This window comes from Bactrocera neohumeralis, chromosome 2 (genome assembly GCF_024586455.1).
Source record: "Bactrocera neohumeralis isolate Rockhampton chromosome 2, APGP_CSIRO_Bneo_wtdbg2-racon-allhic-juicebox.fasta_v2, whole genome shotgun sequence".
Lineage (NCBI taxonomy): Eukaryota > Metazoa > Arthropoda > Insecta > Diptera > Tephritidae > Bactrocera > Bactrocera neohumeralis.
Window position 1 is genome coordinate 76,717,620 of NC_065919.1, and position 27,191 is coordinate 76,744,810.

Sequence of the window (27,191 nt, forward strand, 5' to 3'; positions counted from 1 at the left end):
ACAAACGGACAGACAAATAACGGGATAGACAGACGAGCATGGCTAGATCGGTTGTTACAAACTTTGTATTTATGGTATCTTTGTTGTTGTGCTGTTTTTCTCTAGTTTAGAAATACCTACTAGGATCCCACATGATTTGGGTTTGCTCCTATAAAATTTACAATTGAAAATTTGGGCCAAGTAGCCAAAAGAGTGTCATTTGCTAAATATGAGGTAATTGAAGAATGCAGTAAACTACTTGATATGATTTACCGTTAACGAATTTGGAACAAGTTTAAGATATTTCAATATAATTCTCTAGAATATCGATCCATTAGATGTTTTATCGAATAGTACCAGTCCATAAATCTTACAAACAAACTCCAATCTATCAAGAGACTTGTGATTTCGATTCTAGTCTACGAATATAATGTGTGTTCCAAATTCCACATACTAGAGACATATGTATGTATGTATATTGAACTTCATTCAACGGACTTTCTTACTCATATACTTTAAAAGCAAATAGACAACAAAGTATTCCAAGACGTCCAATAATTTCTAGCGATGTGCCTAACCTGATCTAACTCGATTCTTTTCATAGTAAAATAATTAATATCACTAGTAAATAATGAGGTCAAAAAATGCAAATTGAATTTCTATCACCACCATAGTTAATAAATCATATACAAATGTATATCTATGTTTATGTACTCTAACTGCAACAACTTGAATGTGCAACATACAAAGTGCATTTTTTGCTCACATTTCTACTTTGCAGTTTCTTGCAGTTGGCTTTGCTTGCATTTGAATGCATAAACAGCAAAATACCACAGAAACGTAAACATTTGCTTGTATACATATGTAAATACACATGTTGCAAGTAAACAAATTTGCCTTTAGTTGCAAACAGAAAACATCTGCCACATACGCTTGGGCTAATACGAAAGCGAAAAGTGAATTTCTACCTTGAAACAGCAAGTTTTGCAATTAAAGTGTGAAGTTGCTTCTACTTATGCACAGAAAAAACGCACACACGTACGCACACATAGCAATGCAAATATGTACTTAAGTGTTATGTGTGCATAAATTTGCTATTTTTGAGAAGGTGAGTTAATTAAGTGCCGATATGCACATACATACACTATATATGCACATGTTTGGCTATTTATATACTGCGAATGTTCAGTGTTGCAAATCGCGTTAGAATCATATTCACTAGGCGGATGATGTGGCGCTTATGTGTTGCATAAACTTTTGCGTTTATTAAGTTTTGTTATTAATGAAAAGGGAAAATACATGGAATTTTGCTGTTTAGCTTTTAGTTGTTGTAGGTGTTTCACTCACCTTCTACAGTTGCATTCACTCTTTGCTTATGGTGCTGAAATGAGAGAGCAAAGCAAATGAAAATGCGTGATTAGTTGAAGTGGCAAGTAGTTTGTATTAAATTTGATTAAAAGTATTCAAAAAAGTTTAAGATTATATATTTTTATAACAAAACTAATTTATAAGAAAAATTGCTTAAGCATATCGTACGGAAAATTAGGCTGGGCGCATATTGCAACGTGAAGCAAAGTGGCAATGAATGTAAAAACATACATAAGTCTAACACAAATTTTGTGTGAAGACTTTCAATAAGTGTGTAATTATTTAAATTTTTATACTTTGACACCTACAGCGCTTTGTTAAGTGGTTAATAAAACAGTTTAGTTCATTAAAATATCACACATATTGACCAATATAGATAGACTTTTTTTTATTAAATTCAACAACACCTCTAAAATAGTATCCTGAATTTTCAAGTTGATCTGAGTAATAGTTTCGGAGATATAGCCTTGAGAACTTGTGCGCTCGAGCTAGCTAGGCTAAGTGCGCCGTCTTTAAACGCGTTTTTCTCGAAACTGTGTTTTTGAAGTCGGTTGGCAAGATTTCTCGAGAACTACTCACCGATCATTTTTTACACAGGTATTTGAGATATAATTCTTAAAGACTTGGACGGAGGATTTTTCGATTACAACTATTTGAAAAAAAACGTCGCGAAATTTTCACTGAAATGTTCATTGTTTTGTAAAAATGTCTGCAAAAAACCAATTTTCATTTTTTTCCTTAACCCAAATCCCAAATTAAGGTTTCGACTGAAACACGTATTATCCTGTCAACATGGGCGCATCCTTTTTCCCAGGGGTCACCGGAAATGGCGTCACAATGGCCGAGTTTAAAATATTTTTTCTCAAAAATTACAGAATTTCTTTATTAACAGCGTATGTTTGAACCATAAAATATTTCATGTATGGGAAAAAATTTTTGAAAAAATGCTGTTTTTATTCAAGAAGACCCATGTGACCCCTTAATATATTTCAAAGAGCGACCGATATTTTCGGTATAAATTCCGATATAGCCACAGGGCTGCACATATTCGGCAACTGGGTCATGAAACTGACATGAGATGACATACCATAAGAGGTTGCATGGGTTGCACGCCTACAAAAACATCGTTTTTATACCCTGAACAGGGTATATTAAGTTTGTCACGAAGTTTGTAACACCCAGAAGGAAGCGTCGGAGGCCCTATAAAGTATATATATAAATGATCAGTATGTTGATCTGAGTCGATTTAGCCATGTCCGTCTGTCTGTCTGTCCGTCCGTCCGTCTGTATATATACGAACTAGTCCCTCAGTTTTTAAGATATCCTTTTGAAATTTTGCAAACGTCATTTTCTCTTTAAGAAGCTGCTCATTTGTCGGAACTGCCGATATCGTACCACTATAACATATAGCTGCCATACAAACTGAACGATCTGAATCAAGTGCTTGTATGGAAAACTTTTGCATTTGACAAGATACATTCACAAAATTTGGTATAAATAATTTTCTAAAGCAACAATGTAATCTTCGAAAAAATTGTTCAGATTGGATTACTATAGCATATAGCTTCCATATAAACTCAACACATAGTTACTAAAAGAAATGCACCTGTGAAGGGTATATTAGCTTCAGTGCAGCCGAAGTTAACGTTTTTTCTTGTTTTTATTGTCTTATTTAATTCTATTACGTCTCCAGTATATTGTCTTAAATACTCAAGTTGATCCAAGTATGTAATAGTTTTGGCAGGCTTTCTCACGAACTACTCAACCGACCTTAGTGTGATGTTTTACAGGTCTTCGAGTTATAATTAACAAGGTCTTGACCGAACGATTTTTTTAAATTACAATTGTTTAAAAAAAGGTCGAGAAATTGTAAATTTTACTGTAAAAACGTCTGCCAAATATAATTTTATTTTTTTCCCTAGTTTCTGGTATATATTTTTTCCGAGGGACTGGCGGTCGTAATGTGACATGACATGGAAACATTTCTTAAGTCTGAAGTCGACAAGACCGAATTGTAGTATGATTTTATGCTACAGAGAAAACAAATGAAATGGTCAAGTCCTTTCAAATTTCCATTGAGAGAAAGAACCTATTTGTTTGCAACACTGTTCCCGTCATCAGTTACAGCGATCGTTACAAATATTTAAAAAAATCGTCTTCATTATTTTTTTTTGGCGATATTCTAGAATCGTGATATGCTTTAAAACAATGGACCAACAGTGTTTAAAGTAATGTAGAATGTGTAGATTTATTCTACGAATACTATGTGCACTTTCAATGTTCTTTTATACCAATAAAAGTGTACTACACGGGTAAGGAAACATACATATGTTCGGTTAAACACGATAATTGTCACTTTATGCATTATTCCAAAATTACTCGAATTTTCGGAACACAAAACATGATCCTTTAAGTTGCTTTATGGATTAAAATAATGGTTATAAGTTTCGGAGGGATGAAATTCTAGGTGAAATAGAGTTCAAATATCACAAATTTGGAAACTCCTTAAACCAACCTAATATATGTATAGAAGTGGGAAGTAAAAGCGATAGAGTGTCGCTATTTCATCCCGGAAAGAAAGTTGATATAATGTAATGAATTAAAATCCTATAAACTCAATTGAAAACAAGTTTTTTGAAATGAAAAGGATTTTATGAAAGTCAGTCGTCACTGTATGTTTAAGATTATAAGTGCAAATGAGTGGATACTAAATATTTTGAGTCGCTGACACAAATCTGAGATTGTTTGGCTAACAAAGCTTGAGTTGACCATTGATCTATTCAAAGTAAAATAATGGAAAACCCGCTAATGCTTAAGGAGATCATTAAATGCTAGAAGAAAACAATGAACTTAATTTGGGCTTTTGTGCGTCGAAAAGCAATCGAAAGCAATTAAAAGCCAATAAGCTAGACGGACAATGAAACAAATGAGGAACGAAGAAACTAGAAGCATATTTACATATGTAGGAATTTCATAGCTAATAAAGCATAAGAAACAAGAAGTGAAGTAGACAATAGAAAAAATTTTTAAGAAATAGAATACAATGCTATAAACGTAAGAAGTTTAGGGTGATGGTATAAAAAATTATGATTTTGGGCTGGATTGTAAAATTTATTTTGTGCTAAGACTATTGTAGACTTATTATATTTCAAAAATATATGAGATCTTCGAAAAGTGAGCTTTGTAAATAGAAAGTTCTAAGTATGAACATGAACAAAAAGTAATAAAAAATTTACCATAATATACAAATTATAATTTTGCGAAGATTTTCATTATAATCTAACTATAGTAAATCTATTTCTATTCTTTTTTGATATTTTTTGAATATATGTTGACAACAATTTTCAGATTCAAAATTTCGTCTTATATTTTTTTGCGTGCTTCTACTATTCGTTTCTTGGTCAAATGCGGCACACCCTAATGCACATAATTACGCGCAAAATATAGTGCTTTCAGCTGGTGCAGAAAATGAAAAGTTGTAAATCACGTTCTGTTGTATTTTGTTTTTTGTTTTTTTTTAATAACCAGGCCATTGGGGGTGGGGTAAACGACTCAAATACACCGCGCCGATGCACGACTGAGCATTTGGTGGCAACACAAACACAAAAAGTGGTAAAAAACAACAACATATAGCAAAACAAAGGTGTGTTGCAAGTGCATAAATTGCTGTTGATTTGATGATTGTAATTGTAAGTTCAGCTTTTTTTAAAACATACATACATACACACAGCCATACATAAATGCATGCATATATAATTTGTGCTTTAATCACGCTTAAAAGCATTGCGGTTTATTTAATTTACATGAATGAGCTGATTGGCAGGCGATTGTGTTGCTGCAGGTGGTCACAGTCCGGACATGGCCAATTGGCTGGTTGAGAGCACACGAATTGGTTCAACGTGTCACAAAATGAAAAGCCACGCTCACTGTTGTTTCTTGTTTTTATTGTAAATGCTTCCTTTCACTCCTTTCTTTCTCCTTTTACCACCTTCTTGTTGTGCTAACAATGGATTTTTGTTTATTTTTGCACTTTTCCTGCAATTCATTGCTGAATTTTTATATTTTTCCGAATATTCTCGTGGCTTTGTTGCTTATTTTGTATTGTATATGTGTTGTTGTTGTTTAGTGTTACTGCGCTCTAATTGCATTTGGCACGAAATTGTGTTTCATTCTGGTTTTATTATCGAAACAAATAAACGTTCGTTCACTGCGCCACTGTCGTGTGTTGTTGTCCTAGAAAGAGGCCGAACGTGTTAACCTTGATTTTGTGCAACGTTGGCCCCAACAGCACTGTAATTTACGAGCCGTCGTGGTCTTTATGTTTCCACTACTTTTATTTACTGTTCTGTTTTAATGTTCTACTGTCAGATAACATATATTCTGTTTTAAGTAATCCATAATGATAATTTTCTGTCTGATTTATTCAGAGTTAATTGGCTTTAATCGCTTTAAAAAGTGTGCAAGTGTTTAGAATAATTAATGATCATGTAGTTGAAAAGCTGTTGTTGATTTGAGAGCTTAATTGAAGCAAGCCATTCTTACATTTTAAATTAAATCGATTGAATCAAGGAGTTACTGTTGCCTTCTCTTTAAGTTTCACCTTTTTATCATGAAGTTATAAGGTTAACATCGAAGAACTTCTGTTGTTCTCAGAAGTAGAAAAGAAAACCCGTTAACTTCGGATGCACCGAAGATAATCTATAATACCCTTCATATACATATTCATTTCTTATGGCATGAAAGAGTATAAAAAATCATTAACTTCATTTTGATAGATCAGTTTGTTTGGACAGCTATATGCTATGGTGGCCCGATTTAAGGGATTACATGGGTTTACGGGTTTCAATCGATTTTTTGTTTATTATTTTATTAACCTTGAGAACTTGTCCACCCGAGGCTAGCTAGGCTAAGTGTGCTGTCTTCAAACGCGTTTTTCTGGAAACTGTGTTTTTAAAGTCGGCTTGCAAGATTTCTCGAGAACTACTCAACTGATCTTCATGAAATTTTACACAGATCTTTGAGATACAATTCTTAAAGACTTGGACGAAGGATTTTTTTTTCGATTACAACTATTTGAAAAAAAATGTCTCGAAATTTTCATTGAAATTTTAATTTTTTTGTAAAATTGTCTGCCGATAGTTAAATTTTCAGTTTTTCCTTCGTCCAAGTTTTAAGTTCTTTCTGAGGGGTTGCCGGAATGGCGTCGCAATGAACGAGTTTAAAATATCTTTTTTTCAAAAGTTTCAAAATTTCTTTCATATACTATTATGTTTGTAACAATAAAAAATTCAAATAAAATATTTAATTTTTTTTATGAGAAAAAAATTGTTGAAAAGCTGTTTTTTACTCGGGGAAACTCATATAACCCTTAAAGACGACTTCGAAATGGAAATAACTAAAATGATAGATGAAAAGAATTTTTAGAAACACAGTTATAATACTTGGATACAGGTATGTCATGCTACAAAGCCTCTTTTTCCAGTAAACTTTTCAACTATTTGTTAATTTTGTATTTCGAGTAACAACAATTTTCTATTATTTAAACGACTAAACCAAGCATGTCCAACTTAAATAAGTATTGCTACCGCTAATTTATCGCTTTTGCTCATTTCTCATAATCTCAGTGGTATTTCTTACCAAATTTGTGAATGACAACAGCTTAATTATCTGCCAAACAGCGCAAAGGGCCCATTGGAAGTAAGCCGCTAAGTCTAGCGATTAATCGCAATTAAATGTCAAGCAATAATTCGCGCACGCATACTTTGTTAGATATTTTCAGCATAGCTTCGAAAAAGGCCTTTTCTTAGCATTCTTTGCAGTCAAAACGTGGTATCTTCGTCTTCGCCTGCTTCATGATCGCCCTCTTTGCGGTGGCAGCGGCGGCGGCAGCGCTACGTGAGCTGAATTGAGGTTAATTGACATTTTGCATAACTGCAAATTGAGTGCACAAATTGAGCGTTGTCGAAATACACAATAAATTTTATTTTACAGTCCATCCCCCCACTTCACCTCCTCGTGCCATTCATACACACCGTCGCATCGAAATCAAATGCTAAATTGATGACTCAGTTTGTATTGGCCAAGCTTACAATACCAAGCTTGTGTGGTTGTGTGCGCGTAATTTATGAAGGGATGCCAAGGGCAATGAACGCTTGCGACAGCAAAACCGAATAATCAGCGCAGCGCACAAAAACTATAAACCGCAATAAAAGTGTATTGATTGAGAAAACTGCGATAATTTGCCGAGATATTCATTTTATGCAAAATATCGTTTGACAGCGACTTTTTCATGCATAAATCAATCTTTTTGCTGATTTCAGTGACAAATTAATAAATAGTTGATTGAGGCAGATTTACAAGTTTGTAAATACATATATATATACACCTTTGTGTATGTTTTTATGGCTAATAATAATAATATAGCTTAACTGAGCGAGGAAAATGGAAAAAATAATAATAACTTTTTCTACGAAAATTTGCAATAATTTTGTTTCAGCGTAAAACCACCTTAAGATAAAAATGATGCTTATGAACGCCAATATAAATAAAGTTTTTAAACGACATTTGTGGGTTGTTGCCGATTAATCGAAGAAATCGAGTTTTTGTAATTATGTATAACTTTAAAGGCCACTGACTTACTTAATACTCAAAACTGTTGCCTACAATTAGGAGAAGGTTGGAATTATTATGTCCGAAAATAAATACATTCAATATATTATAATCTGGAAGTACTTAGACACGGTAAAGCAAACGGCCTTTACATATTTCTTGTTCACATTCAGCAAATATGTCATTGGAAGCAAATAAGAGACAGTTGCAGACCGATAAAAAAATAGTGTTTTTCAATACATGCTTTTTTCAAATAGATTTAAAAAAAAAACTCGAAAAGTCTCAGTATATCTAAATTAAAAAAAAAAAAACTTTTCTACGAAAATAGTTTGTATGATTTCAAGGGGTTCTTTAAGGGGTTCTATACAGTCAAAATTTTCAAAAAATAAAATCGACTTTTTTTATTTTATTTTCTTAATGTACATATAATATATTTAAGAATACAAAAAGAAAATTTCATACTGTTCCGCTGAATATTTTCGAAGTTACACGCAAATTTGAAAAGGCGTTTCAGAGTGCTTGGAAGAGCATTCCAAACTTTAAACGCGTTTTTTCTCAAAATGGTGTTTTCAAAGTCAGTGACCAACATTACGCGAAAACGGCTAAACTGATTAGTCTCAAATTTTAACATGAGCTTTTTAAATGTATTTTTTAGTAAATAATATAAAATGTGTTTTCATCAATAAATATTTTTTTCTAAACAATTTAAATCCGAAATTTTGGTAAAAAAACATTTTTTTTAGAAATCCCCATTTTGTCAAAAAGGTTTATTTTGCTTATTCATCCAATTAATTTCTAGATTTAACATTACTTTAACGAAATCTGTTTGGTTTTTTAATTTCAGAGGATCCAGTTCAGAGATATAATGGTCACCGCAAAATGTCTTTTTTGAGAAGAGCTCCCGAAGATCAACTGTAGTTCCTTTTCAAATAAATATTTTTAATAATATTAAGTTTTACAGTTAAAAGGTACCATAATATGTGTACATATTTTTGGATTAATAAATTTGCTTTTTTCGCCCTTCTAACTGTATATTACCCCTTAAGTTTCCACTGTTTGTCAATAGATAGTTCCAGCAGTTAGTGGTAATCGTTTTTGATATATCCAAAACGTGAGATACTTAGCCTAAACATTTGAAAAAGTAACTGCGCTTCCACACTAATGTCTTTGTTTATGTTTCATATACTTTTGGTTGTGGGAATATGTCCGATTCTTGGCCAAATAATGGTAATTTGCGGGAGTTGCTGATTTTTTTTCGGTCGAAAAAATCGGCGGTTGAAGTACATCGTAAACTCCAAAAGTTGCGGTGAATTAGAAACGTTGCTCAATGAAGATCTATGTCAAACGCAAAAAGAGTTTGATTCAGCATAAGGAGTCAGCCGCCAATCTATTTCGAAGAAACTACATGCGTTGGGAATGATGGAGAAATAAGAAATTTCGGTTATTTATTATGAGCTACTGAACCCAAATGAAAGCATCAATGGAGAATGGTATCGACCTCAATTGATGCGATTGAGCCGAACACTGCGCGAAAGCGGCCTGTATAGCAAGAGAGGCACGACAAAGTGATTCTGCTGCAAGACAACGCTGAGCGGCACGTTGCCAAATCAGTGAAAACCTGCCCGGAAACGCTTAAATGGGAAATTTTACTTCACCCGCTATATTCCCCAGATATTGCACCGTCCGATTATTATTTGTTCCGTTCGATGGCACTTGGTCTGGCTCAGAAGCAGTTCCACCTCACAAGACTACATCGAAAAATTGTTTGATTTTTGGATAGCATCACAAGATGAAGAGCTTCACCAAAATTTTATTCCAGCTTTGGCAGAAAGATAAAAATAGTTGAGACTAACGATAGGCAGTACTTCGAATAATTCATTTGTCACCATTGCCTTACAATAAAAATTTATTTTCATTAAAAAAACAGCGAGAACCTTTTTGTTAGTAAGACCCAAATTTCCTGCGTTTAGATCAATTTTAAAGTTTATAATTAATAGTAGAAATTTTAATATCAAAGATGAACCACATTTGAGTTCATATTTGGAAATATTTTGATTTTAATGAAATATTTTGTTATGAAAAGCAAAATACAACACTTTAAGTTTTTTTTCTTTCAAAACTAAGTAAAAATTTCAGAGCACAAGCTAGGTTATATCATTATTTTTAAGAAATTATGCAATTGAAAAAAAATCTCCCACGACCAAACTCTTTGCAAGACATAAAGTGCGCTTGTAAAGGCCAATTTGGGCAAAAGGTTAAAATGTTACATAATTTCATAATTTAAGTCGTGAATTAAAAAAAACAACATATTGTCACTAAAACAAGCAGCTGATGAACCATAATTCCACATAAGCGTTAGACCACAAAATGCTAGAGAAGTTCGTCGCTAAGATCTTTTGTTTCCAGGAAGTCAATTTCAAGTAGATTAAAAGCATACAAAAGCAGCGAGTGCACAGAGCAACATTGAATAAAAAAGAGTAAAAAAAAAGAACAACAACAAAAATGTGCAGACAACTAAGCGTCAGCGCCTCGGCAAGTCTACGGAAATACCAAGAAAAAAGTTATGCGCAGCCATTTAAGACCGCTCTTATAGCCGCAAAGAATGAATTAAGCAAACAAATGGGTGATACTCGTAAAAGTGGACAGTCATGGACACATTAGAGAGCCGGTAAGCCACATATTACACACACATGCTTATGCGTGTTTAATAAGCAGTAAACATGAAACAAATTAGAATCAACATTAGCAGCTCCAGCAGCAACTACCAAGCGCGTTGAAGGTCATTACTGCTGGCCAAGCAAGCAAGAAGAAGCAGTATAGAAACAAGTACATATGTGCTTTAATGCGCCACAGTAGACAATACATACACTCATATGTACAACAGCAAATAGTGGCACTTGAGGACTTAAGTATGTTTTCTTCGCTGTAACCCACTGCCATTGGTAATAATTCACTTTGTACGCATGCTTAATAAAGCTCACTGCGCACAGCTGCATATCGATCTAACGAAGATTGACTGGCGTCGTCGTCTTCGGCGTTGTCGCTCGACAATCAGGCTTGACGATGAAGAACCGCTTTGGTGCATAAATTAAATGCGGCAATGTAGAATGGTGAATGGCACCGCGGCAAATAAAACAGACAACAAACACAACTAAATACTGTAATTGCTTATAAACATAAATACATATATTTGCTTGTATGTGTGTGTGTGTGTGTGTGTGTGTGTGTGCGGTTAGCAGTTGAAACAAGCCGCATTGGTAATTTTTAAATGAAATTTTCCACAACAATTTTTGCGTGCAGCTCTTAACAAGCGCAATGCAATGGCGTGCCGTGGCCGAGGCTGCGCATGCGCAAAACCACTTCTTTTAATTAGTTGAATTATTTGCAAATGCTAAAGGCTCATGCGCTAAAGGTTAACTGCATAAATGTTAGCCAAAGAGATATAGACGATAAGTTGGTTGAGAACATGCCAAACAAGGTTGTGTGTGTGTACTGTCTTTATGATATACTATACACTGTACGTTAAATTGTAAATCTAGTTGTCTTTGTTATCTATAAAAAAATTTACAGCTATAAAAGTGCGATCGTACAGTGGCTTCGGTATAAATTTATTTATTTATAGATAAAACGAAACAGTTCTTTACGCAAAATTATAAATTTCTCTATTATTAAAACAAAATTCTTCTATAAAAATTCGGAAATATTTTCAAAGCAATATAAATGACAGAGTCCGCATATTTCTTTCTTTATCAGTTTAACTATATTCATGGGCTATGTGAAGGGAGGGTGTAATTTGATTTTATTCCATGGTTCCAATATTTTGAACGTGCAATGTAGAGCTACGTTCTTCTGTTTTAATTATACTTCATTCATTTGAAGTGTAAACACTAAGCTTTTTTTAATAAAAATATGTCTAGCTTTGTGTTTAAAAAGGTGTTTTTACTAAGAGTTCTTCATCGTCACTATAATATGAAGAAAACCTCAACCGAAATTCACTGTATTTCCTTCACCAAATTACAATGACTTTCCTGGATTGTGGATCAAAAATTTAAAAGTTTTCTCAGAAAAAAATCTGAAAAATTTGCCTTTTTCGGTCTTCTAACTGTATATAACCCCTTAACAGGGATGATTTTCGCTTAGAAACGTCCTAGGCGACAAGAAAAGAATAAAAATAAGGAAGTGGAAGCATTACTCCATGAAGAATGTTGCCAAATTCATGAAGTGCTCAAAGAATCATTTGGAGTCACTCAAGTAGGCAATTCAAAACGTTTAAAAGGAGGCAGATGCATTAAAGTGCAGGGAAATTATGAATTGTAGTCAAGAGACGTTGAAATGCGATTTCTCAAGGCAGAATTACTGCTTGAAAGCTAGAAAAATAAGTTGTTTTTGCAACGGATTGCGACTGATGATAGAAAGTATCCATTATGACAGCTGTAAATGCAAAGAAACATATGTGAAACATGGCCAATTTTCCAAATCAACGACAAAGCCGACTATTCATGACGCCAGGGTAATGCTCAGTATTTGGTAGGCGTGCTGTCTTATGAGCTTCTGAAACCGGGTGAGACCATTTATTGGGAATGCTAACGACAACAACTCATCAAATTAGAGCAAGTTTCAAACGCCCGAAATTTTCAGTTACACACAAAGCAATAATTTTCCAGCTCAAAACGCTCCGACTCATGTTGGAAGACCGGTCAAAGACTATTTGGAAAGCAGCGAATGTGAAATTTTGCCGCACTCAACTAATAGCCCGGACCTTTTCTCTTCTGACTACTCCTTGTTCTGGTCGATGCAGAACATGCTCTCTGGAATACTGTTCACTTCAGAACTGGGTGTTTAGAGCATATGGGTATGGATATATTAAGAGCTTTCCTATTTTTTCGTTTTTATACTCTCGGCAAAGTTGGTAAGGAGAGTAATAGTTTTGTTCACATAACGGTTGTTTGTAAGTCCTAAAACTGAAAGAGTCAGATATAGGGTTATATATACCAAAGTGATCAAGGTGACGAGTAGAGTTGAAATCCGGATGTCTGTCTGTCCGTCCTTCCGTCTGTCCGTCCATCCGTCCGTCCGTGCAAGCTGTAAAAATTGAGATATCATGATGAAACTTGGTACACGTATTTCCTGGCTCCATAAGAAGGTTAAGTTCGAAGATGGGCAAAATCGGTCCACTGCCACGCCCACAAAATGGCGGAAACCGAAAACCTATAAAGTGTCAAAACTAATCCATAAATAAAGATATTAAAGTGAAGTTTGGCACAAAGGATCGCATTAGGGAGGGGCATATTTGGACGTAATTTTTTGGAAAAGTGGGCGTGGCCCCGCCCCCCACTAAGTTTTTTGTATATATCTCGGAAACTACTATAGCTATGTCAACCAAACTCTACAGAGTCGTTTTCTTCAGGCATTTCTATATGTTCAAAAATGGAAGAAATCGGATAATAACCACGCCCACCTTACAAAGGTTATGTTGAAAATCACTAAAAGTGCGTTAACCGACTAACAAATAACGTCAAAACACTAAATTTTACGGGAAGAAATGGCAGAAGGAAGCTTCTGGACCAAAAACCATATATACTGAAATTCGGTATGTAATATTTTCTTAATACCCTGATGACATGTACAAAATATGGGTGAAATCGGTTCTCAACCACGCCTTCTTCCAATATAACGCTATTTTGAATTCCATCTGATGCCTTCTCTGTATAATATATACATTAGGAACCAATGATGATAGCAGAATAAAACTTTACACAAATACGGTATTTGAAAAATATGTAAATGACTGATAATGAAATTTCGATTATCACTTTATCATGCGAGAGTATAAAATGTTCGGTGACACCCGAACTTAGCCCTTCCTTACTTGTTATTTTTTACTTCGATAATATATAAAGTATTGTTTCCCTGGATTTATATACTTTTATATAAAATATTTATCCAGAAATTTTCGTTTCACCAGCTTTAAACAGCAGATTTAAATTGATAAAAACACATATCGTATCAAAAATGGAAGGAAAAACGTTGTAATACATAGAAACCACTCATATTGAAACAAAATTAGAGTTTTGGTTATAAAATGGTTATATATTGGCAGTGGAAGCTGACAATTTTATGCTACATATAATACTCGTATATGTATGTAATATGATGTAGTGAATCGTAAGCAATAAAAAACTCAATTTCCATTATTTTGATGATACGTTGTTTTGTATTTTGGGTGACGATATGAATATGGGTACCCTGTATTTTTCACAATCGAAAATAATGAAATTTCCCTCTAGTAGCAGTGTCATTTGCATGAAGATTCTTTGCTGTGGGCGTTTTCTGTAGAATGTTTATGAGCTTAGCTGGGATTAAAATGCTGAACTATGTCAACGTTGCCACTGCATAGTCGGCAGCACAATTGCCATACGACAGGGGCCAAAACAATGTCAAAAGCATTAGTTCACAGTTTATTGGAAATTTCAAATATTTATGAAGTGGATGCCAAACCAGTTCGCTTGCAGCGAAGAGACATACACTATATATTATACCATATATACATACATACATACATAAATATCAGACTAAGCATGCATTAGAGATACTATATACATAGTTTATACGGAAGCACGAGCGCCTAGATACCCAAGAGGAAAGTAGAAGCTTTGGGTATATGTCAAAGAGCTGATTATTATTAATATTTATTTTTAAAGACAGACCAAGAGCTACTTGGAAAGAGAAAGATAATGAATGTATACTTAATAAGTGCTAAAAGCTCCGAAAGCTCAGAACTTAAAATGAGAAATTGAGTAAAAAAATATTTTTCAATTGTATTTAAACGAAAATTGCTACTAGTGCTATAAAATATATTTTATTTTAAGTTACTAGAAATTTAAAAAATTCAAGACAAATCTGGATATTCGTAAAAAGTAGTCATACATTACCTCCTTTAACTGTTATAATCAATTTGCTATTCTCTGTCTACGCTATTATACCAGTTCAAAATATTTATACCAGTTGCTTGTTCGATTCACCGCCATTTAAAATGTTTCAATTCTGCACTTCTTTTAAACAAATATCACGCTTCAAAGTGTTTTACCGTTATAATCGAATTATGCAGCCAACTCCCAGCAGGGTATACCTCAATATCGCCATATATAGTATCTATCTGATAACTTGTATTTAAAAACAAACCATTTGCATATGTGTTAGTGCACGGAATGCAAGAAGCTTGCGGGAGACGAGAAATAAAGGTGAGCGCTTTACAAGCAACACAAACTGTAGAACGGGAACATCTAACGGCATACAAGCATTGATTGACTGCAACGGCAATGCAACGCAACAGTCGATACAACAATCGGTGAGATTAACAACAACTACAACGTCAATAAATACACAGTAAGTTACACTGGCAATCGCATCGGTCCATTGATGGCAAAATTCCTGTCTTATATGTGACTACGAGTAAATTTGAAGGCACACACTGCAGGCGCAGAACACACCAACATACATATAAACAGTTATTAGCTTTGTAAGTTGGCATATAGCTGAAAGTGTAGGCTATGCACAGCTAAATGACCGAACGGCCGAGAGGCAGTCACGAAAAGTGTGCCACGCTTATTTCAGTATTTCAGTTAGTACAAGTCTTCTGTCTTATTCCCGCTTCCCAGTTTAGTTTTTCAGCTCGCATTGCGCCTGCGCAGCTTCTTGGTCTTTTCATTGATTAGTTGGCGCTACCAGAATGGCTGCTGTATGAGCTAGATTGCACGCCGCTGCGCTGCTGGAGCCACCATTGCAGTAGAGTTATGGCCAACAACAGAGCAAAAGTATGCCGCTAGGCCAGTTCTTTTTTACGAGTGGCGAAAATGTCGATTTGACCAACTTTAAGCGGCCAACAGCCTTGCGACTGAAAGAAATTGGGACACCCGCTGTGTGTTAGCGTGGTGTGTGTGAGTTGCCAGGAAAACAAGCTGGTGTAAACACTCGGCCACAACAGCAACCCATTTTGACCAATGACTCTCATGCGATTATGCGATATCCAGGGTTGTTGTTGTTAATGTTCTACAATATACACATTTGGTTATTGTTAATTAATTTCGAAGCGGTTGAGCAGGTGGCATTTGTAATTGACTTCAAACTTGAACTTTTGACCCAAAAATATTCTATGACATGACGTGCTTGGAATGTGGAAGACTTGATTCGTACCAGTGCGAGTATCGGTTAGTCGAAAAGAAGGTAAATTAAATTTTTGTGTATTTGCTTTTGCAAGTCGCCATAACAGGAAAAGGATTTGGTAGGATGACACACTGTCTTCCGACCGTTTCTTTTCTTTTCTTGCATGTTGGCTTTTTTGTATAAAATACCAAGCCGAAACTGGGATATTTTTTCTTCTTGTGACAACTTTAGTACTCCGTAATGAAAAGACTCTAAATGATTGACATCAATAATTTTAAATACGATTTCCTGCAGCTTTTGAATAGCAAACATAGCCTAACATAACCCGCTAAAAACAAAGAAGGTATGAAATGAGCTCACTGCTTCTTAGAATTTCGTAAAGTTCAAATTCCCATGCCTTAACGGAGGGTATCCCTTATATAAAAGATAAAGAAACGAAAACGGGGTAAATGAATACGTAAAGTCGTGAGACTGCTATCAGATCAGTATAACATCTCCTATGAAATCTGGCAGAAAAGTAAAAATTGCAAATAAATACTGGTTTGAGAGGAAAGATCGACAAACTAATCGGATGAATGCTGACAATCTCAGCTTTTTTCGAAGACGCCTGGATTGTCAGAGTTCCAGGGCATTCTTCTTCTGCATTATTGGCGTAGACACCGCTTACGTGGTTACAGCGCGCCAGTATGACTGTTTGGCGCCAATTGGAGACTCCATGTGTTGAAATGTCCTCCTCTACGTGGGGTGGAGGACTTCCTCTGCAGTCTTAAGTGTTTTCATCCATTCGGACGACATGACCTAGCCAGCATAGCCGCTGTCTCTTAATTCGCTGAAATATGTCAATGCCTACGAATATCTCTTACAACTCATGGTTCCATCGACTGCGGTATTCACCGTTGCCAATGCGCAAAGAACCATAAATCTTCCGCAGAACCTTTCTCTCGAAAACTCGTAACGTCGACTCATCAGATGTTGTCATCGTCCATGGCTCTGCACCATATAGCAGGACGGGGATAATGAATGATTTGTAGAGTTTGATCTTTACTCGTCGAGAGAGAACTTTGATCCTCAATTTCCTACTCCGCCCGTAGTAGAACCCGTTGGCAAAAGATATTCTGGGTTGGATTTCGATGCTGACGTTGTTCTTGCTGTTAATGGTGGTTCCAAGATAGGCGAAATTATCTACGACTTCGAAGTTATGATTGTCAACAGTGACGTGGGAGCCAAGTCGCGACTATTTGTTTGATGACAGGAGATATTTCGTCTTGGCCTCGTTCACTACCAGACTCACTTACGTCGCTTCCTTATCCAGTCTGGAGAAAGCAGAACTAACCTCGTTTGGTATCGAACGATTCGGAAAGGTCTTTTCCGGTCCTTTACGGAGTTTTTGATATTGCACGGCCGTATTAGTCAGAACATTGGACATCTTTTCATACATTTCATTTGTGGTTATTGATAGGGGGTTTGTCATCATCCACTATACTACTATATTGCAAGTTTCTCTGTTTCTACCCATGGCGAAGAAGTTTGAGTCTACTTCTTGTTTACCTAAGAATTGCCTGACTTCTTTTTACTTTGCATAAAATCTAAGAAATTATTTAATGTTAGTTGACAAATCCCAAGCCCCTCCTTTCTAGTCATAAATTCCAGCACAAAACTGGTATTTTCTTGCTGTGCTATTAACGGTTTTCCATGAAATTCACCGTACATATGGTATATAGACATCTATGTACACATCTCCAGTGTCACAACAAATATAAAATTCTTAAATGCTTGCATAAGAACAAACACAGCCACCGAGCAAGCAGCAGAGCGTTGGGGGAGGGAAGTTGAAAAGCAGGCGCAGCAACTCGTTAGCTGGATAAGTTTAGCTGACGGTGGTCAGCAGTTGGCACTAACCGTTCGTTGCAAGACCCAACGGTGCTGCGGTGACACATTTATCCAACTTGAATTGTTGGTGCGGCATTAGGGAGTAACTTGTGTGTGAGTGAGCACATGTATTTTTTAATAAAAAATATTTATGTTTATGATTTTCCTATTTTTTTCTTTTTATTTTTGCATGCTAAAACTGAGCACTGAGCGATTCCCCAGAGCGCAGACATTCTTGCTTAGCGCAATTTTTTATTTTTGTGCAAACTTTTTGTTTTTTGTTCCTCATTTTTGCGATTTTCGCCTGACATGTTGCAAGTGGGCGCTCTGTCCCAAACGGCAACGCATACAGTTAGCTGCCTTGCAACGCACTTGTTTCTGTACATGTGTGTGTGTGTGTGTGTAAAATGTTATATTTATGAGTGACAGTCGGTTTGTCAATGACATTTACGGTAGCAACTGAAGAGCGAGACGAGTCAGTAAAACCACTAACGACGAGCAAAGTAGTAGAATTAACAAAAACAACAAACTCATAGTGGAAATTGTGTACGGTACTGCCTGCAACAGCAACCGAAACAGTAACAGCACTATAATAATATACAAATAATATATAAAAACACATATCCATATATACTTATATATGCGCATACATAACAACAACAGTGCAATTGCTACGCAGTTGCAACAAACGGCACTCTGCTGTCAATTTAATTTAAACGGGTTTCACTAAGCAATGTGGGGGAAAAAATGCAGAAGCAGTGCAGCGGAAAGCCAGTAGGAGAAGTAGCAGCAGTAGGAAAGCAAAAACAAAACAAAAAAAACGTTAACGAGGCTATAATACCCTCCAAAGTCGCATTTCTTACAACATATAAGGGTATAAAAAAAATTTATTGATTTTGATTAGACAGTTCGTATGACAGCTATATGCTATAGTGATACGATCCGAAGTATATGTATGTTCTGAGATTATAGCGTTCCTTCGAATAATAATTAATGCCAAATTTAGTGAAGATATCTCGTCAAATAAAAAAGTTTTCCATACAAGATCATGATTTTGTTCGAAGGCTTAATATGACAGCTATATACTATATATAAATCCAATAACGGCGATCCCCACAAATGAGCAGTTCTTGTTGTCAAAATAACGTGTGCAAAATTTCAGATCAATATCCCAAAAACTGAAGGACTAGTTCGCGTGTTATCAGATAGTTGGCCATTGTTAAATCGTCCCAGCTGGTCACTCGGATCATTTATACTCGTATACGAGTATATGTTTTATAGAGTCTCCGACGTTTTCTACTGTGTGCATACGAACTTCGTGGCAAACTTAATATACCCTGTTCAGGGTATAAAAACAACGAATTTGTCGCAAAGCAAAACGACGAAACGTGAAATGAAATGAAATAAGAACGTGCTGTCAAGCGGTGGCAGATATAGTTCGGTGACAGCAATAACAACAGCAGCAACAGCATAAAGCATTGACATTGACAACGTTGACAGTGCCAACAACAACACACACAAGTGTGTATGTATGCATTTGTGTGCAATTGCAACTCTATCAGACTGCAGTCATTGCTTCAATTGCTTGTTGCTGCAACATCAACTGTAATGCAATGTCAATTCAATGCTTCATTGGAGCAGAAAACTTTGTAGTTGTTGGTGGAAGAATGATTTTGTCAACGACATCAAGCTGCTACAACGACGAAAGACACTAAACGGAAATAATGCATAAATGTGGACCCAGTAAGACAGGAACACTTAAGGGGTTATTAATATTCACTTGCAAATTTTAAACGTGTTGAAGAGGTATTTCGTTTAACAACTAAAGGGTAGTAAGGACATTTACAGAATTTAATGTACTTTATTGGTGATTAATTTTGAAAAGTTTTGGATTTTCTTGTTCCCGCAGCCGATCTTCAAAAAGATCTTCAAACAAACAGAAGATGTCTGGTGAAGATGATTCATGGTCGAGCAATGGAACGTTTGTTCCATCGTCATCTGGCCATATGCTTTCACTGCCACTCAGCAGTCTGGGGAAGTGTTCCCTCCATAATTTTAGTACGATCTTTAGTATGATCTAAGGGTTCTACAAGAGTGTGTTCCGGTCTTGAAACCTTCTATTACTAGCCGCATCTTTTCGTAGAATTTTTAGCATAACCCCGTCGCCCAGCTTGTCAAGCTCTTCATTATTACGCATTTCGGCCTCTCTCATTTTTTGTCTGCAAATGCGTCTCGCTTCCCTTTTCAGCTTCTCACATCTAAAACACTGGAGACGTGTCTTCAGCCTAACACAACATAATCGATCTGGTTGGTGGCTATTTGATCCAGAGACAGCCAGGTAGCTTGATAAAATTTCTTATGCCAGAATCTAATACAACAGATAATCATATTTCGGGCCCCGGCGAAATCGATCAGCCTCAACACATTTGTGGATGTTTCATCGTCGAGGCTGCATTTACCGACCGTTGTGCCAAAGATACCTTCTTTGCCCACCCTGGCGTTAAAGTCGCCAAGCACGATTTTGATATTGTGGCATCTTTGGTCACATCGTTCTTCTCTTCCGTCGGAGCGTGACGCAAATCAGGGATATGTTGAAGAACTTCGCTTTGATGCGGATTGTGGCTAGATATTCATTCACCGGGGTAAATGTCAGTACGATGCGACGGAGTCTCTCTCCAACCCGAATTTTAGCTCCTTTATATGGGCACTGCGTTAAATGCCACAAGGAGCTACTCGCCTCAGTCTTTGTCCCGTCCATCGCATTTCTTGAACGGCGGTGATGTCAGCTTTTACTCAAACGAACTGAGCCATATGTAAAAGAATCGTTTTTGGCCTCTAACAAGTGAACTGCGATCAAAAAACTTTCCTTACCTGCTTGAACTTATACACATGGCTCCATCCTATAACTACCGAGATGATTTATCCTTAGTCTAGTGAAAGCTGGAGAGTGGAGAAGTTAGTGTCTTGATGTTTCCACCTCACCTTCCTCCACCCATCGTCGACAATTTTTGTCATCTGTCATCCAAAATCTTTAGCCTTGCCGTATGAGTGCGCTTATAGACTGTCCAGTTAGAACTACCATCATTACAACTAGAATAACCTTGCTAGGGATAAGTAATTCAATAGATCTCTTACGTTCCACTCTAGGCCAGCAGGATTGAGCAACCACAACTTTATATATCAAAAAGTTCTCCACAGTAAATCCTAGAAATCAATGGTCTTTGCTAACAAACTAAACTCATAGATTTTTCTATATATTTGACTGCACGAAGCTTTATCTGACCAAATCTTGATTTTATCGCAGTCTTCAATCCATTTATATCCCGTTTTGACTTTCGCACAATCATATATGTATATGAAAAATGAGCGAAAAACAACAAACCACAATTTTTGGATTTCAGTATTAAGGGGCTGTACCAGTGTGACACTTTCAAAAAAAATTTTTTAGTAGCTTTTTCATTATTTCTTACTTCCAAAAATATGCTGTGAAATTGGCAAGATCGTATCTTGAATAGTTTTTGAATAGCGTTATATATGCAAACATTTATATGAAACTTTAAACGCGTTTTTCTCGAAACGACAGTTTTCAAAATTGCTGACATCATAACTCAACGAGAAATTGACCGATCGACTTCAAATTAAAACTGGGTATAGTTAAATACATTTCCTATACAATGGACTACGATCTTTTTGATTGGTTGAAAATTGTCAATTTGGCATTAAAAAAACGACCGTTTTTTTCGTAAAAAAACCATTTTTTTTTTCAAAATTACGCCATTTTCTTAATTTTTGATATTTTTCAAAGTTTATTTTGATTTTTTTTTTGTTTCAGCTACTCATTCGACCGGAATCATGCCAGCAGTTGGGGCACTTTTTTTTTGGCACCTCCGAAGACAGCCCATAACTCCGTTATTTTTCAACATTTTTGTAAAAAAAAAAATCTTAAAATATAGCTGAAAATATACCTTATTACGTTCAAAGAAGTTCGAATTATTCAATCGCGTACTTTCTCTTAAAAAAAAATTCACGAAAATCGTCTAATTTTTCATGCGTCACACTGGTATATTAAGGGAAAACGGATCTTGAAATCCTTAGAAACCACGAATTCCATATTTGCATTATTATATTTATTATCTTTATATTAAATGCATTTTCTGTTTCTCAGCAGAGCTAGAGCAACATTTGATAAAGCCTAAAGCCTACTTATTCCGCACGGCAATTACACTCAACAAAGCCTGCACTCCTACTGGGTTTCTGTGAATGAATTTTGCGCTAGAGCATGTCCAAAATGGCATTGACACAACGACGTTTGCACGCGGCAATCAAACGTCGGCAATCATCCGTCAGACAGTTTCATTGATGCAAACATTCGCAACGTGCAAAAGATAAAAAGTTTGACTGAAAATGTTTGCCAAGTTGAAATGAAGATTTGCCAATGGCGCTAAGGCGAGCTTTCAGTGCCAGCCAAATGAAAACGACATGCCGCACAAACATATACACACACACATACTAATACAGTAGTACAGTAAGTGAGCAACTTTTGAAAAGAGTCGGTAATCGGCTGCGCAGCCGTGTTGACCAGCCAATTGAAGCGTGCCGCGCCACCAATCATGTAGATAAACAGCAAAAATTGCAGGAAAAATCGAAATGTGAAAAAAAACAAATAAGAAAAGTAAACAAAAGCAAAAAAAAATACAAATGTTGCAAAAAATGTTAACTCCCAACGGCGAATGTAGCAAAAACTACGCCAAGCCGGATATTCTAGTTGCCGCACGAAAAACGCAAACTTTCTACACATCGCTGAGCGTGTGGAGTAGGCGCTAAGATGTGTATGCGGAAAGCGGAAAGCAGCTTAAACTATGCATCATTCATAAACATACAGTCAACATACAGTGTGTGCAATAAGTATGTGTACGCCAAGCGCATTTATTGTCTTCAATAATAAATTTGTGAAAATTGTCGAAATGGTTTGTGCGTTAATTAGTGCCGTTGTTTAAATAAAAGTTAGCGCACACAAAGGCCACACAAAGAGCACCACCACACAAAGCAGTTGCAACAAAGTGGCATAGCGTGGTATGCGGACGGTGGTGAAAAAAATCGCATAATTTCTCAAAGCAACCAAGTTGCACGCTCACGCTAAGCCGCCGAAGCGTAGAGGCGACGCATGTCACAACTTTCACCTTGACTGCCAGCCAGTCGGCAGCGCGCTAAATGGTCATTTCAACGGCCCACCAACACACCACCAGCGACAGCGAAGCAGCATAGCTAAGCGGGGTAAAACCGCCAACTCACGCATTTGGCGAATAGTAAACAATAAGTGGCCGGCGAAAAGCCGAGATTATTAATAAAAAGCAAAAACAAAAAAATAAAAATGCAAAATTAATGGAATTAATGGAATTAAAAAGAAATGAATTTTATTTGCTATGCACGCATGCATACATATGTATGTACATACATATGGTACATGCATACTAGGTATTCAACACATATGCATACCTAACGTATGTACATACTTACATGTACATATATGCCTCTATAATAGTCTTTGAAAAATATTAAACTGGTTTTTTAAGTTTTACCTGTTTCTCCTGTTTCCGCCATAAACATCAAACTCAATTGGCTTTTCACTCAAAAAATAACGTTTTTTGAAGATATATACTCATTACAAATTGTCAGTTTTGGCACGTTTCAAAATATCATTATTATTTTGTCATTGTGTGCTTTGTGTTTACAAATATCTGTATACATATACATATATTGATGTTTAAGAGAAATTACAGAGAAAATTCGAAAAATTCTGTTTAGGACTGATTACTTTTAGTAAAAATCAGATTTTCTCGTGCTATAATTATCCAGTCGATATTCTTGACTTCTTTTCAATGCAATGGTAATGAACTTTGCTATTAAAAAATGCGCCCAAATGTAGGCAACAGCTTTTATCTTATTTGTTAAAACTTCACTAGTGCTCTTTTGACATTTCTCTTCAGTGAGGTACGCCCTTTCACAGTGGAAAAATATAAGATGCAACAACGAGTCTAAATTATCAAAAACTTGCTATCGAAATTCAGAGTCAGTGGCCTCAACCATAATAGCGCTACGTCCAATTTATGGTCGTCATGATCGTCCTGTCAGATCAACATTTAAGCGTCTAGTGGAAAAAATTTTAGTCCACAGGCACAGTACAACATGTTACCATGCCAGTGAGACAAAGAAGTGAACGTAGTGTTCAGGATATTGCTACCGCTAGCGCATCAATAGAGAAAGAACTTGGCCTACATCCTTACAAGATCAAATTGACTCAAGAACTGAAGTCGCTTGATCACCAGAAGCGTTGTATGTTCGTGAATTGGCTGAGCTACAACTTGAAAATGATCCGGATTTTCATCGAAAAATCATTTCTGCGATGAGGCTCATTTCTGGTTGAATGGCTTTCGCCAATAAGTAAAATATGCATAATTGGTCAGGCAGCAATCCACACCTACTCATGAGTCACCATTGCATTTCGAAAAAATTATGGTTTACTGCGGTTTATGTGCCGGCGGCGTCAATGGGCCATTTTTCGTCCGTGATGATCAAGACCTGCACGTTACTGTGAATGGGAATCGCTACCGTTCAATGATAACCGAATATTTTTGGCCCGAATTGGATGATTTTGACTTGGAAAATATGTGGTTCAACAGGACGGCGCCACAAGCCACACAACGAATGTCACAATCGATTTATTGAAAACCAAGTTTGGTGAACGTGTTATCTAACGAAATGGACCAGTCAATTGGCCGCCTCGGAACATGCGATTTGACACCGTTAGACTATTTCCTGTGAGACTACATCAAGTCTATGGTCTATGCCAACAAGTTTGATATATTTAAACTTATTTTTTAGCGCTTTTATCGAAAAACTTGTTATTATATTTCTTAAGACAATTTTGTGATATTTTTAAAGAATTTCGTTTCGAATTTATATAGAAATTCATAGGACTATTTCATATCCCTAAAAGGAAATGTCATAAAAAAGGTAATGTGTGAATATTAAAAGTGGGGATAAAATTTGTGGTTGGATGACATTGCTTGTTGCAGAAAATTACTACTGAGATGACAAATTTATTCGCCAATATCGGAATCGAAATTAGTAAGAGAATAGAAATGTTGCCATTAATTTGTGATTTTCACTTAAAACTCCAAAACAAAGAGTAAACACCAATAAACAGTAACAGCCAGTTAGTCACTTTATTTTATCGTTTTTAGTATTTTAAAAATTCTAAAAACACGTTTAAGCAATAACCTTCTAAATAGAGAATTCCGCTCAAAGTCTTTAACAAGTTCGCACATTTCTAAATAAACAAAGCAAATAACTGTTTCGAATGATTTCACACATAAATCGAGCTATCAAGCTATAACTATAAAAGGCATTCAAGAAAGCTATATATTTGCATATTTATTTCTTCGTTACGACTTGTGAAATCTCAGCAGAACCAGAAGCTCACCCAAATGCCCCTCCAATGAGTGTGTTGAATGGTATTAAGTGAATAGTTAAAGCAGAAAAATAGAAAATATAAATAAATTAGTGGTTTGACCGACAATTCGCCACTGCCTTAACTGGCTATTTAATGGCATGCTATGCAGTGATACTCTCGCGCTGTGGAATTGAAGCTCAGCCAACTCTGCGCACGATTTAATGGCATAAATTTTCAACTAATTAATTTGAAGAGTATATCCATTAACAATAATAAAAACACAGAAACGAGAAAGATAAACGTTTGCAGGAAAAATATACATATGAAGTAACGGGTTTTTCAAAAAGAGCGCATGGCCATTACGGGTATGCTTGCAGAAGTCCAGACACTGAACCCAATTTTCGACGGTTTTCAAGCATAAAACGGTCGATACTGCGTCAATTTCACTTTCGATATTCGTACGAAGTTCATCACTCGTCGCTGGATTGTTGACAAAGACCATACTCTTGGCGTAGCCCCACAGGAAATAGCCTAACGGCGTCAAATCGCATGACCGAGGCGGCCAATTGACTGTGCCATTTCGTTCACCAAACTTGGTTTTCAATAAATCGATTGTGACATTCGTTGTGTGGTTGTGGCGCCGTCCTGTTGAACCACATATTTTCCAAGTCAAAATCATCCAATTCGGGCCAAAAATATTCAGTTATAACTGGGCGGTAGCGATTCCCATTCACAGTAACGTGCAGGTCTTGATCAACACGGAAGAAGTACGGCCCATTGACGCCGCCAGCCCATAAACCGCAGTAAACCATAATTTTTTCGAAATGCAATGGTGACTCATGAGTACGTGTGGATTGCTGACTGACCAATAATGCATATTTTGCTTATTGACAAAGCCATTCAACCAGAATTGAGCCTCATCGCTGAAGCTGATTTTTCGATGAAAATCCGGATCATTTTCAAGTTGTTGCTCAGCGCAATTCGCGAACATACGACGATTGTGGTGATCAAGCGGCTTCAGTTCTAGTGTCAATTTGATCTTGTAAGGACGTAGGCCAAGATTTTTTCACAAAATTTCCCACAACGACATCACAGAGATGACCAACGCTTGAGAGCGAGGGTGAGTGACTGATTTTGGTCTTCCTCAATGAATGCGCTCGCGACAGCAATATTCTCGACACTACGGGCACTTCTTTGTCTCACTTGCACGGGAACATTTTTTACTGTGCCTGTGGATTCAAATTTGTCCACTAGATTAACTTAATTGTTGATCTGACAGGATGATTATGATGACCATAACTTGGACGTAGCGCTCTTAAAGTTGAGGCCACTGACTCCGAATTTGGGTAGTAAATTTGTATAGTTTAGAGCAGTTGTTGGATCGTATATCTTTCCATGATAAAATGGCAAACTTTATTAAAGAGAAATGTCAAAAGAGCGGGAAAAAATATTGCATTGTTTGCTGTCCTTATCGGTCTACTTTTGTGGCGTCACTATTGAGAAATCCGTTATATATATATTCGATTTTTAAGATATCGAGTAGATTAAGGTTATTTAAAAATTATAAAAGTAGAGAAACTGAATTTTTTTTCGGATTCTGGCCATATACATACATACAAACAAATAAAGCGTCCAAATATCAATCCAATTCATAAAAACATAAAAATAGACGAGTTGCTCTTTTTTCATTATATTTAGCAGAATTTATTGACCATGACAATAGAAAAATGCAAACAAAGAAAGGAAAGAC

General features: G+C 36.1%; 1 protein-coding gene across 3 annotated transcripts in view; it reads right to left on the minus strand.

The window, feature by feature from the left end:
* LOC126755231 (mucin-5AC) overlaps window positions 1-27,191 on the minus strand; it is a 130,931-nt gene that overhangs the window by 59,981 nt on the left and 43,759 nt on the right. For 2 of the 3 annotated variants that reach the window (XM_050467656.1, XM_050467646.1), the window contains exon 4: window positions 1,327-1,360. The exons of the other annotated variant lie outside the window; for it this stretch is intronic. The gene's annotated coding sequence lies outside the window, so the exon portion shown is untranslated. The remainder of the gene's footprint in view (window positions 1-1,326; window positions 1,361-27,191) is intronic. 3 annotated transcript variants of the gene reach the window in all.